This window comes from Sinocyclocheilus anshuiensis, unplaced genomic scaffold, assembly GCF_001515605.1.
Source record: "Sinocyclocheilus anshuiensis isolate Anshui unplaced genomic scaffold, SAMN03320099.WGS_v1.1 scaffold936, whole genome shotgun sequence".
NCBI classification, from domain to species: domain Eukaryota; kingdom Metazoa; phylum Chordata; class Actinopteri; order Cypriniformes; family Cyprinidae; genus Sinocyclocheilus; species Sinocyclocheilus anshuiensis.
Window position 1 is genome coordinate 808,260 of NW_015552621.1, and position 14,557 is coordinate 822,816.

The 14,557-nt window shown below is 35.5% G+C and overlaps 1 protein-coding gene and 1 pseudogene across 1 annotated transcript in view; both read left to right on the forward strand.

The window, feature by feature from the left end:
• The window catches only part of LOC107666250 (DNA (cytosine-5)-methyltransferase 3A-like), a 61,049-nt pseudogene extending 50,445 nt beyond the window's left edge, over positions 1-10,604 (forward strand).
• An 888-nt stretch (positions 10,605-11,492) lies between these two features.
• Positions 11,493-14,557, forward strand: part of LOC107666251 (dihydropyrimidinase-related protein 5-like) — a 21,640-nt gene continuing 18,575 nt past the window's right edge. The window contains exon 1 of the mRNA XM_016457468.1: positions 11,493-11,605. The gene's annotated coding sequence lies outside the window, so the exon portion shown is untranslated. The remainder of the gene's footprint in view (positions 11,606-14,557) is intronic.

Consider the following 14,557-nt stretch of genomic DNA (forward strand, 5'->3'; position numbering starts at 1 on the left):
AATTAATATTAGTCGAATTTAAAATAAACATTTGCATTTGAATGCCAAAATGGTACAATCGAATGTTAGGTGTGCGTCAGGGAGCGTCATCAGTGGAGCATGAGATGCTGTGATGATGATGTAAGTGACGTTGTAGTTTAATGTTTTAGTTAGATCTTTCAAGCTGTTTCATGGCACTCAGCGGGTGTTGCATGCATCAGTCGAAAAGCAGTTAAATAAAATGCGCCCATCCATAAAAAAAAGTGTCTCACATGGCTTCGGGCAATTTATGAAATTATATTTGATTTATATGAGTTAATTTACATGTAATACACGTTTTTTATAGACGTTTTTTATAAATTGCGTTGCAATTTAATGTGCTGCATTATTTTGCTCATTGTGCCCTCCTGTGGCCTCGGGAAACAAGCCAAAAGTTTAACCTATTTAATCTGCATATAAAACATTAGAAATTAGATATTTGTTTAATTTTTATTTTATGTTTGACTGTTAAAACAAAACAAAAAAACTAGTCGTTTGTCTCAATAAATTGAGTTAATTTAAAAATACAGTGGTTGAATGTAAACATTTTTTTCTATTGCTCTTTGTTTTAAAAAAGGTTATAAAAATGTCAATAATTATCGATACCGAACGATATTAAACATTTTATCGTTGATACATTTTTTAGTTATATCGCCCAGCCCTAACAATAATATTGTGAAATGTTTCTGTTTTTATATTTTCAAATGTAATTTATTCCTGTGAAGGCAAATCTGAATTTTCAACAGTCATTACTCCAGTCTTCAGTGTCACGTGACCCTTCAGAAACCATTCTAAAATGTTGATTTGGTGTTCAAGAAACATTTATTATTATTATCAGTGTTGAAAACAGTCGTTATTAGAAATCTTTTGTAACATTATAGATGCCTTTTACTGTCACTTTTGATCAATGTAATGCATTCTTGCTGAATAGAAGTATTTATTTAACAAATCAGTAGTGTAAATTAAATTTTTACCACTTAAGTGCATTAGTCTAAAGTAGCCTACACTTTTCAAATCTTCTCTTCCTTCCTGTGAGATGTTCTGAAGCTTGTCTGAGTGAACAACAGTCAGGATTCTCACAGAAAGTCTGGCAATATCAGGCCATTTTCAGTTTGTGATTGCCAGGCCTGGAAAAGTCATGGAAATATCTGTAGTGAATATGGATTTTTCTATTCATATTCAGCTCTAGAAATGACATTGGCAGTAAATGACTCTTTTAGAGTTCAGTCTCTATAAAATTATTTTCGAAAAACCCTATCCAGTAATCAGAAATGACGTCACAGAAAAATCATGGAAATGTGTTGATGAAAAGGTGTGGAAACCAAGGAATCACATTGTGAAATCATTTTGAAGCACCGCAATATGTCTAAAGATTACAAACCCAAAGAAAGATGTATTTTGTTTTCTTATTTACATTTCACAGCCATAAATACTGCATTGTTTGAGCAGCTGTGACCATTTTAGTCAAAACTGGTGTGGTTTAAACGTGAATGGTTTGAGAGTTTTATTATGTAATTATATGACTCCCAAACCATTTGCTTTCCAGACCATGTGAAAGAGCAGCTTGGCTAATGGCCAGTGTGCTGAAGAGCAGCCAGAGAGTGTTACAGTCACAGTGCTTTGTGCGTTGAGTACACATCTTAACATCATAGAGTTTTAGCTTACACACTGCACTCTTTAAATGGATTACAGTACAGGTTAGTGAGCGTTTGCTATTGTTAGCATTATTGAATACTAAGACGTTTAACAAAGACCACAGATAAGCAGCCACACTTAATCACGAGAAAATGGTTAATGAAACTGGCCGGTGATACTACGTTTATTGTACAGGCGCTCAACAATAACCCCTTGTTACTGGACTGGTTTAACGTAAAGGCCTCTTTGTTAGTTACAGACAGTATGTACAGACAGGTGCTCTTTCATTACCAGAGCAGTGTGCTTTAAAGGCCTCTCTCTCTCTGTCTGTCTTGTCCGTCTCTCGTCCACCCCCCTTCTTCACTCTGTCTTCTTTCTTCTCTTTCAGGCACCACCAAAGCTCTACCCTCCGGTTTTGGCAGAGGAGAGAAAACCCATTCGCGTCCTGTCACTTTTTGATGGGATCGCAACAGGTTAGTGAAGAATGTCCGCCCTTCCTTTCATCCTCTCAGCAGAAAATAGTGCTGATCACATTACACGTATCCTGGCTTTTAAAGTGCACTTAGCTTAACTGTTATACTGGCCGCCCGTCAATACTGCTGTACTGCTCACGTTCTAATGTGTGATTTTACTATTAGGATTAACTACAATCGCAGTTTCGACCCTCTAGATGGTCCACGTTTGCCATTAAAGCCTAATTATTATGTGGCGTATGCATATTTGCTGGACAAGAGTGATTTATCTGGTTATTAAATACTCGGTGTAACTTTCACTATAATATAATTTTAAATCCATCAAGAAACTAGCTGCTAAGTTGCGGTCACATTTGAAATCCAGTCATTTGAATAGGAATTTGCACAATCGGGAATTTCGCATAAGGGCAAAAGACTTCCTCACGCAGATTTCGCAGTGGGTTCAAGTTGATGCTCTGTTTGAAAGTGACAGTGAACATTTTTGGCCAGGAAAACTACGTTGATATTTTGCTAACGTGACCGAGCTTTTAAACCTAGTGGCCTGGCAACTTTGACAGGGGATCATAGGCATGTTCGAAGCAAGGACGTCTATTATAACTGAAGAAAAGCATCCATTTGCATTCAGTACCACCTCGAAGAATGGGATTTGAAATCCGCCATCTTTGTTCATGGGCGCTCAGTTCTGCAGCCGGGTTGTTTTGAGCCAATCACATGAGCCGTAAATGCCATGTGACTAATCACTCTTGCATGCTACAATGAAACTGTCCACTAATTAGCACAAAAAAAACAAGTTAGTTGTAGATTGTCATGGTGTTTGTGATTATGCCAGGGCTGCTGGTTCTGAAGGAGCTGGGTATCCAGGTGGAGCGTTACGTGGCCTCAGAAGTGTGCGAGCACTCCATCACTGTGGGTATCGTTCGGCACCAGGGACACATCATGTATGTGGGTGATGTGAGAAACGTCTCCCGGAAAAACGTAAGCATCATCCTTCACCTCAGTTTACTGGTGAAGTTATTTTAAAGCAAGTCTGTACATTTGGGCCATCTTGGTTCCTTGGCGGCAGCAATGTTTTTAAGTACAGCTCTTGTCTACTGCACAAAAACGGAAATCTTCATAACTGTTGACCATTATCAATAATTTTGACAGTAATGGTATCATAAAAAGGCTTCTTCAGGTTAAAACTATATAAATTTAAACTAAATCAAACTAAATCAGGTTAAAACTATATCGTTCGTTTTCCAATTAATCCATGCAGCTTTGTCCTCTGTAGAGGGCATTATATTTTAGCGAATTTTTCTGAGACCTTACATGTCACAGTTGTAATTCTGGGTGTCTTGTAAAGAGCACATTCAGAGATACCAAATGTTTGGAAGTTTCACCATGATCACTCCCTCTCCTTGGTTTTTAAAAATGGCTGACATTAATTTAGTCATCAAATTTAATACCCTTATGGAAATATGATAATATGTTGTAATGATCATTTATAGCTGACTAATTGTTTATCTCAGGAAAATGTTATGGGGTTTCAAATCAAAATATGACTTTCTTTTATGAAACAGGACATCGATTTCATTCATGTCCACTGTAGCATGTTTATTACGCATTTTGGGAGACAGTACAAAAGTGAATAGGGAAAGAAATGATGTATCAATATTCCTATGAAATATTAGATATTATTATGAAAATCTTGCCAATTATTACTCCCATTATTACACTTCTTTTTTCATTACACGTTGCCCCAAAAACACAATAATATGCAAATTAGATAGTGTATCGATACATTGTATATAATGGGAAAACCGTTTATGGCCATTTTACACACATATTGCATAAAGCGAAATGGTATATAAAATCATTCTGTTATATCTCTCATAACCTATTTGAGAATCATCTTTATACAAAGTTTGGTATTAAAAAAAAAAATTCCACTGTTTTTGTCTATTCGTGTCTTTTTATTTTTATTTTTTAAAGTCCTGGTGTCCTTTATAGAGGCAACAGCGTAACATATAAATAAAATGTTATTTTTCCTTTTTTTTTCTTATGGTCTAAACATTGTGATGAATGAAAAAATTATAAATTCTTAAAACTCTTTTTCTTGTCTTCTTCAGGAGGATATAGGCTCATACTTGACTATGTCCATAACATTTCATATTGATCAATCTTTCTTTAGTTTTTTTCCTTTTGTCTAATCTTTGTCTAATGTGGTTCTTCCACAGATCCAGGAATGGGGTCCTTTTGATCTCGTCATCGGTGGAAGCCCGTGCAATGACTTGTCCATAGTGAATCCAGCAAGAAAAGGTCTCTACGGTAGGAGTTTATTCAGCTGTGTGTTCTAGCCTTAGTCTTTTCAATAGTATGTGACTACAAGTAAAGTATGTTTACTCTTTAAAATACTGTTCAAAACTTTGGGGTCTGTAAGATGTTTTTTTTTTTTTAAGAAATTAATAATTTTTTTAATAACTTTTCCAAATTCAGCAAGAACACATTAAATTGATCAAAAGTTACAGTATAGACTTTTGTGTTACAATATATATATATATATATATATATATATATATACAAATGCTGTTCTTTTAAACATTTTATTTATCAAAGAATCCTGAAAAAAATATTAAGCATCACAACTGTTTTCAACATTGATAATAATAAGATTAAGAGATGTTTCTTCAGTACCAAATCAGCATATTAGAATGATTTCTGAAGGATCACGTGACACTGAAGTAATGGCTGCTGAAAATTCAGTTTTGCATCACATGAATAAATTACATTTTAAAATGTATTCAAACAGGAAACAATTACTTTAAATAATAATAATAAGTTAAGTAATAATATTTCACAATATTACTGTTTTTACCATATTTATCAAATAAATGCAGACTTTGGTGAGCATTTGTTTTTGTTTTTTCAAAATAGTACCACCCCTCAAACTTTTGAACGGTAGTGTATATATTTAGAACACAGCTTACATATTTGTGCATTTTTATGATGATTTTCATATTGAGTTTTAATGTTTTTCAATCTTGTTTTTTGTCTTTCAGAGGGCACTGGTCGACTCTTCTTCGAGTTTTACCGGCTGTTACATGAGGCCCGACCTAAAGAGGGAGATCACAGGCCGTTCTTCTGGCTCTTTGAGAATGTGGTGGCCATGGGCGTCAGCGACAAGAGGGACATCTCTCGCTTTTTAGAGGTGTGCGATTGACCATTTAAACATGACGATTAAGCCGTGCTGCTGAATATGTCTTATACTGTCAGAGGGGCTTTAATATAAACCAGTGGGTTTTGCTGCCACCTAGTGGTAAAAGGACCTGCGGTGTAGAAACAAATTAACCCCTCATATGCTTGCTAGGGTCAATATTACAAATGTTTAGGATAAAGTTTAAATTTAAATTATTGTTATATTTTATTATTTTTGAGATTTATTTGTTTATGTATCACAGTGCAACCCAGTGATGATTGATGCCAAGGAGGTGTCTGCTGCCCACAGAGCTCGCTACTTTTGGGGTAACCTGCCTGGCATGTACAGGTTAGTTAGACGTGGACTCTTCATTCACTTCATTATTTAATCTCTCACTTTATCATTTTACCACTTTATTTCCTTCTCCTGTCAGACCATTGACCGCCATGTGCACTGATAAACTGGACCTTCAAGACTGTTTGGAGCATGGCAGGACAGCTAAGGTGCTTCTTACACCAACCCTCGATTGATTTCTGGATAAAGCTTTGTAAAGCAACACAAATAGCAGTTATTTTTCGCATCTTTTACAGTTTGATAAAGTGCGGACCATCACCACTCGGTCTAATTCTATAAAGCAAGGCAAAGACCAGCACTTCCCTGTCTTCATGAATGACAAAGAGGACATCCTGTGGTGCACTGAGATGGAGAGGTATGACGAAATGTCTTTTAAAAAGTTCTAAGCTATAAGCCCAAATGTAAATGTGAAATGTCACACTGACATTTATTCAACAGAGAGATCCCGAGGACCTGCTGCAGTGAACAGTGAGTTTTATCTCATATTGATTGAATCATCAGTCATCTACTGGCTGACTAAAACCATATCTTACTCAGTAGAACAGAATAGGACTACATATCAATACAATGAGACATGTCTTATGTAATCCACTGATATGCATTGTTATAAACATTTATATACACCATGAAATGGCTTGACAAACACAATTTTCTTCCTGTTTTGATATATTTTAACATGGCTTGATTATATTTCTGTTTATATTTATACCTGGTATTAAAATCCTTTTTGGAGATTTAACCATAAGTGGTCAGTTAAGACAGAAAAAGCAAGTCGACACGTTGCTTCATTTACTTTAAAGGGGTCATATGATGTGATTTCAAGTTTTCCTTTCTCTTTGGAGTGTTACAAGCTGTTTGTGAATAGATAAGATCCCTAAAGTTGCAAAGACTAAAGTCTCAAACCCAAAGAGATATTCATTATAAATGTTTAGACTGGTCCACGCCCTCCTAAAACGCCTCGTTTAAACACGCCCCCACATGTCTACGTCACTGTGTGGGAAGATAGTATAAGACAGTATAAGTCATTATAATCAGTAATTATGTCCCTACTGGATGCAACGAATGCCTCGTTTATAATAGGTTTTCATTTTTTTGTCTCGTCGCTCCGGCCGGACACGGCATCACCGTATAGTAGGTGGCGTACCAATCATAACGCACTGGATAGCCGGCCAATCAGAGCACACCTCGCTTTTCAGACCGATGAGTTTTGTAAAAATCGACGCGTTTCAGAAAGGCGGGGCATAGAGGAGAAACAATCATGTAAAATATGTGGAAAATAATGTGTTTTTTGAACCTTAAACCACATAAACACATTTCATTACACCAAATACACAAAATAATGTTCTTTTTAGCAACATCATATGACCCCTTTAACTTAATATACTATAATAACTAAAACTAAAACTGAATTAAAGGTAAATAAAAACTTTTTGTTAAACTTAAAAAAAAAAAATTTTAAATGACAAAAACACAATAAAATGATCAAAACTTTAATGAAAATAAAAATGAAAACAGAAAATATAAAAATGTATTCAAATATTAAAATAATATAATAATATCCCAATGATACTAAAACAACACTGATGTATATATACAAACTTTCCCCAATTTTTTTGACAGAAAGTATTTTCTTTTAAAGCCACACATAACCAGTGAAGTATAAAACCCTTGTTTTAGTACAGTACATGGTTGAGAGGAGTATGGATATCAGAACAGATCAGCGATTATACTACACATGTGATGTAGCCACATGTGTCTGTCCTTTAATGGGGTTTAAATGATTGCTACACAAAATGTTTAGTACCCCGTCTACACCAGCATGTAGCGCTGACCACTTGTGATCACCCACTTGACATTATTATTCAAAAGGGCTTTTTGTTGGACAGAACTTTGTATTATGTCCCTGAGCACAAGATGGGTCATCAATATGTTTGGCCCAATTTTTTTGGTCCATTTTTATTAAAATTTTTTCTGCTTTTAGCGGTGAACTACTAGCAGTTTACTTCTTAAAGTGAAAACTGTAAGATTATAATTAAAAGAAGAAATCATTCTAATATGCTGAAAACATTTCTTATTATATTATTGTATTATATATCTTATTATATTATATTATTATTTTTGTGTAAGCTGTAATATTTTTTCCCAGGATTCTTTGATGAATAAAAGAATAGCATTTATTTGAAATATAATTTTTTTGCAGCTTTTTTTTTTTTTTGCTATCACTTTTGATCAATTTAATGTCCTTTAATTCATCCTGTATGATATTCTGTATCTATAAAACAAAAATTGCAATAAACTGTTCTAGATTATTCATAATCTGTTTATTTATATCACAAGAGTGTTGCACTTGTGAATATATTTGAACAAAATTTCTGCCCATTTCACCTCGTTTCAGGGTGTTCGGCTTCCCTGTCCATTACACAGACGTGTCAAACATGAGTCGTCTGGCCAGGCAGAGGCTGCTGGGAAGGTCGTGGAGCATCCCGGTCATCCGTCACTTGTTTGCACCACTCAAAGAGTATTTCGCCTGCGTCTGAACTCAAATCCAGTACAGATGAGAAAAATCTAAACCGAAGTTATACCAAGAGCTTTGAAACCAAGCTCTCGTATGTTATTTGCAAGTTCGAAATCAGAAAAATAGGTATTTCATGTTTTGTTTTGATTTTTTTCTTCTGGTTTGGAATAATTGACTCTTTGTTTAATTCTATTTAATTTTTTTTATTATTATTAGTTTTACAGTTTAGCAGTGTTATCCAGTATTTTAATTGATTTATGTGTGCAAGCTATACTTGAGACAAGGCCTCCTTTTAAGGCACTGAGAGACGATGTTACAATTCAAGGCAGAAACGAGAAATTCGATGAGATGGAAATCGCATTTAGTTCGCCCAAGCATTTCGACTCCTGAGTTTTTCGACTATCGGGTCGCGGATCGATCTAATTCTCATGGTGCTCGCCTTTCCTCTCCTCCAGCGTCTGAGCCTTGGTTAAAGCGGGGAAAAAAGTCTTTCTCTTAGGATCAGGGGAGCTCTGTCTTAACCAATCCAAAACACCAGATCACAAATACCTCTTTGTTTACAGTTTCTATACATAACTGAAGGTAATAAAGGTACTACTGTAATAGGTGACAATATGGTGCTTCAAGGTGGTGAAAAACATTGCAACTCATGTGGTGCTACTACTCGAAACAAGATCATGGGGTCACGTTTTGTACCGTCGCCAGGGAAAACGAATGACTGAAACCTTAAAAAAAAAAAAGGGTCTGCCACATCTCATTTTATATCTTTTACAGCCTTTTTGTACAATATTCTCTGGTGCTCTTTTCAAAATAAAGACAAAAAAACAAGCCTCAGCCTTTCAATCTTTGAGGTCTGCTTCCTTCAGTATGCCTGCAATCCGAACGCATGAAACCAGCCACATGGGCGGTGATGTTTTTGTCATCCATACCTTGAAAACAAAGGCTGTGGTGAGCTACTTTTTTTGAAGTGTCACACAGGCCAGAATCATTACTGTACAACTCTTAGCATGCGTGGCGGCCGCAGGAAGAATGGCGTCGGTCATATATATTGTCGGCCAGGTGAATCAGCCTTCAACTGCGGCGTCCGCAGGCTATTCTCAGTCAGGTGCAAACTTTAAAGGTGCGGCTTCACAATGCTCTTCTACCTTTTACTAGCAATTTGTTGTGCTGTGTTACCAACAATATCAAGCACTTTTGTATATGTATACTTCTTTATTTCTTTGATATTTTTTTAAATCTTTCTCCTTGATTCTTGTGAATTGGTTATTTTTAATGATGTGAATTTCTTGCCGTTATATAAGGTAATACGTTGTTGTGTACAGTAGGGCTGTGCCAATAGATGTGAACGATTGAGCTAGGATAGAATCACTCCGTCTGTCGTGCTGGTGGTGAAGGGGCCGAATTCCAATAGTACCGCTCTCATGTTTCCATGTGCTACGGAGTCGCTTTATCATAACTCGCTTCGAGAAATAGTGTCTGCTCACGGTTCTTACTGCTATATAATCCCAAAGTGAGTGTGTTTGTTAAATATCCCTGTAGGAAAAGTAGTTACCTACGTCTGGTCCCTAGCGTAGATCTGAAAACATTATTATGTTTGCCAATGGTGGATGTTGACCACGTCAATAATTGAATTATCACGCAAGCTATATGTAGGCTAAATTTGTGAATCTGGTTAGAAACGGGCTCTAATGAAATCCTTATTAGGCTCTTCTTGTAAGGCATTGCACTGCTTGCATACCTTTACATTTGTCATGTTCAGCAAAGTTTTGTTTCTTATTTTCCCAAATTTCATCGATGCCCAGATTTTTTTCTTTTTGTACATTTTGTACATAGAAATTGTCTGTTGCTTTTTTTTTAATGACCTATGAGATGTACAAATATAATTCTTTGCTAATATATATCACAGAATCAAAACAGCACTCAAATCGCAAGAGGGGGTAATTGACAAAATGGCAACAGGCTAATTGACATAAGCTATAAAGCAGCAGGGTTTCTTTTGTAATTCATATTTATATATGTCGAACAGAGGATAAAACTAAAGAATGAGTTCGCTAAGTGATTTTAACAGTCCCATCTTTACTGCACAGCCCTACATACAAAAGTGTGTTTCGATTTGCTTTTTAATTATTTTTTAAGTACTAAGAGAGGGATTGTAGGTGTTTCCTAAGGTGCTAAACATTGTATCTAATTGAGAAAATATAGTATTTGGAAAATAAGTAAACTTGTCTGATTGTTTCTTGTAGTATTGGAGAAGCACTATTATTTTACTCTCTCATATAAAGATATTAACAAAGGCATTTTAACTTTGTACTTGAAAAAATAATGATAAATGATGAAAGATTCTTATATTGTTTTAGAATAGACATTGCTGTAGTTGGTGCTTATCTGTGGGATCATGTACTCATAATGGGAAATAAAAAAAAATGTAATAAATTTTGCTGTTAACATGTACTTGCTTAATATCCAGGCAGAATTGCTATTTGAAAGTCCTACATTCCATGCCATATATTTCCGGAAATGACAGAACTTTTGAATTTAAATAATTATATTTATTATAAGCATAAGAATATGGACACAACTAGAATAAATAGATATAATACTTTGTATACCTATATTATACATTATTTATATTTGTACATTTTATATTTATGTATATTTATAAAAAAAAGAAAAAAAAAAACTATTTCATGGTCTGGTCCAGTAGCCACTCACTGCAGAACAAAGTTCCAGGGGAGGGGGTTGGATCCACATCTAGGGGGTGGAGATAGTAAGTTTAGGGGTGGAGACGGGTAGGTTTAGGTTTATGTAAGGTGGGAGGAGTTGGATCTGGATCCAACCACACCCCCTGGATCTTGTGTTCTGCAGTGAGGACCATCTCCATTTATGTACTTGTGCTGGAGAACACTTGAATAAAAGTATTGTTTTTCTTTTTTGTGAAAACGTTGTTTGTTTTCTTTGCAAGTATTTACCATAAAATGATATATGATTATTCATTAGATTATTAATTGTATATCATTATTAGTTAAATAACATTTAACTTCTAAAAATATATACATTTTATCCAAGATTTCAATATAATATTATGGAAAGGACACATAATATTATATACATGTGTGTGTGTGTGTGTGTGTGTGTGTGTGTTGGTTTGCACGGTTGCCACATTAATGATCCAGTTCCATCCTGTAAATCTGTGTAAATGGTACGTACCACTGACGACAGGACACGCCCATACTGCAATGCCATTGGCCGCTGCTGAGTCCATCGCTGTGGATGTCGCCTGTGATTGGTCAACGCCCGGCTCTCACTGTCTGGGGATGCTGCTGCAAGGTCTACCGAAGCATCTGCCTGTGTGTCTGCCTGCCCGTCTAAGAGGCATTATTGTTCACCAGTGCTGAAAGTGAAGGAAAATCGCTTTTTAAGGATATAACAAGGGAAGTAAGTGTGCTATGTCTCGCTATTTTGCATTCATTTGTCAGTTATTTTAAGAAACTCCTCACTGACTAGCACAGAGATATATTGCTTGGCTCGGAATCCTGTAATTTTGTGGTATGGAAAGAATCTCCCAGTCTTGTGTCTCGTGTTTCCCTTATACAGTATCATTCCTAATGTGAGCTGGTAATTGTTTAACTATCGATTGAACGATATTTAATAATCTAGTCGATCAATGTGGATGTCGTATATCCACAAACAGCTCGAGCCCACCAGCAATAAACACGATTAAACGCGAGCGCACGCCCGACAACTGATATTTCCGTTATGAAGCCATTGTAATATCCTTATACCTTTTGAAAATCCAACGTTGGCATTTCATGATGCCTTGAGGCGTGTTGAATGTGTTGTTTAGAGTAAGGGCTTGGTCGCCCCTTTGTGTGACACCCTCGATATGGTCCAAATGGGATGAGTCTACTTCATCACCATCATCATCAGCCTTAAAATGAAGCCTTGTTCATGCAATCTACATATCAGAAGACATCACTGATGCACTGCATTGCACAAATGTGCATGTGTGTACATGGTCATAAAATACCTCTTGTAGTCATGTTTACACTTCACGTGACTGAATGCATGCTTTGCAAACTAGAAGTATTTAAACATTCTAGCATGAAAATTCAGAAATAATATAACGTTAGGTTAATACGGTATAATGTTAATATTAAATATATGTTATATTTCCTTCCTTTCATTTTACTGCAATGAACGTTTCAGCATAAAAAATGTAAATAATATAATATAATGTATTCTAAAATATTTTAATTTTAATTTGTAGAATGCATTATATCATTTAAAATATTTTATGCAATTTAAAATAATATTTTAAATTATGTATATTGCATATATTGCACGGATTCTTTCTGTCTTTTCATTCCATTTATTTTCCCTATTACCACAATTAACATTTTATATATATATATATATGTTCCGTTATTAATTGCACTGATTCTTTTTGTTCTAATAGTTCAAATTGCACTAAATGGCCTGTCCTGTTTTATTGAATGAAAGTTGTTTCCACAAGACAGATCAGAAGTTTTCATGAACTTCATACTACCCAGAAGATTGCCATCTGGATCTCATGGAATATGGCACGGTTCAAAAGTGGGTCATTCTTGAGGAAGGCCTCCATGAGTCATGACGAGGAACAAATGCTCCAATAATGTTTCTCTGGGCTGTGTTGTGAGGACAGGACAGATGTAGCGCATGCACCGTACTGTTTCTTTTTATAGTAGGATGTCTGAGGACACACCCTTATTCTCCAGCTTCATAGTAGCCCCTCCTTGCACACATACACACATGCCATTCACCATCAGGGGCTCAGAACAGGGGGTGGGGGAACCCTGGGCAGCGCCATACTGTGAATATGCTGCACACACCTGCCCCCGACTCACTTTGTAACGTGGACTCGTATACATGCTTTCACTTGGGATTAGATCATAAGGAAGTGCGGTGCTGCAGGGAATGTGCAGCAACAGCTGCTAGCCTACATATATTTCCTGCTAACAATCCCACATCCCTGCACATGCAACGCTGGAAAATCTGGGTCAGAATTGCACTGATCATTTTTGAGCATTTAATATGATTTACACACCCTGTTTCTGTAGTGTGTTAGATCGGATGTTGAGGTTTTGTTACATTACTGGGACATTTGTTGCAGTGCTGTTTTAAATTGCTTTAATGTGTCATGAATAATTAACATGTTCACATGTAATTACCATTTTAAAGGCTGGAGTCGATAATGTGACTAATCATGCCAAGCTGAAGATAATCACACATGTTGGAGTCAGTTTACCCTCTAAAGTGAGATTCTAGAATGGTGTAATGCTTTGCAACCTCTTTAATCTAATGTTGTGGAACATTTGTGCTGTTGATATGAATGATTGCACCTGTTTGGATGTCAAGTAAGGACATAGTTGGTTTCCTTAGCCCAAATGTGGAAAAATGGTTTGCTGCAAGCTCTCCATTAAGATATGTGATGTCATTCCAAAAGTATGGTGCGTATATTATTATATAAACAGGGTTCCCACTTCCCATGGTCATAGAAAACCTTGAAATATCAGTATAATCTCAATAGGGATATGCCGGTATCAAATTTTCATGTTGCGATTAATTGCTAATGCTTTTATCACGGTATACGGTATTGTCACGGTATTGAATTTTGGGTTCCCACTTCCCATGGTCATAGAAAACCTCGAAATATCAGTATAATCTCAATAGGGAAAATATCAAATTTTCATGTTGCGATTAATTGCTAATGCTTTTATCACGGTATACGGTATTGTCACGGTATTGAATTTTAGTTAAAAAAAGTGCTGTCATAATACAGTATAACAGGTTTAATTACCGTGATATATCGCATTACCGAATACCGGCACAAGTCTAAATCTCAATATAGTAGAACATTTCTGGTAATTTCTGTAGTAACTATATTTAAAATGAATAAATACGCTGCATTTATTTGATAAAAATACAGTAAAAAGGAAAGACAGTAATATTGTGAAATATTAAAATACCTGTTTTCTATTGAATATATTTTAAAATGTAATTTATTTCTGTGATTGCCAAGCTGAATTTTCAGCATCATTACTCTTCAGTGTCACATGATCCTTCAGAAACCATTCTAATATACTGAATTGGTGCTCAAGATTAATTTCTTATTATTGTCCATGTTGAAAGCAATTGTGCTGCTTAATATTTTTGTGGAAACCATAATACATTTTTTTTAGGAATCGTTGCTGAATAGAAAGTTCAAAAGAACAACATTTATTTGAAATATAAATCTTTTGTAATAATGAAAAAAAAAACTTTACTGTAATCAATTCATTAATCAGTTTAATGCATCCTTGCTGAATAAAAGTATTAATTATTAGTAGGGATGTAACACATTTGTTAAAA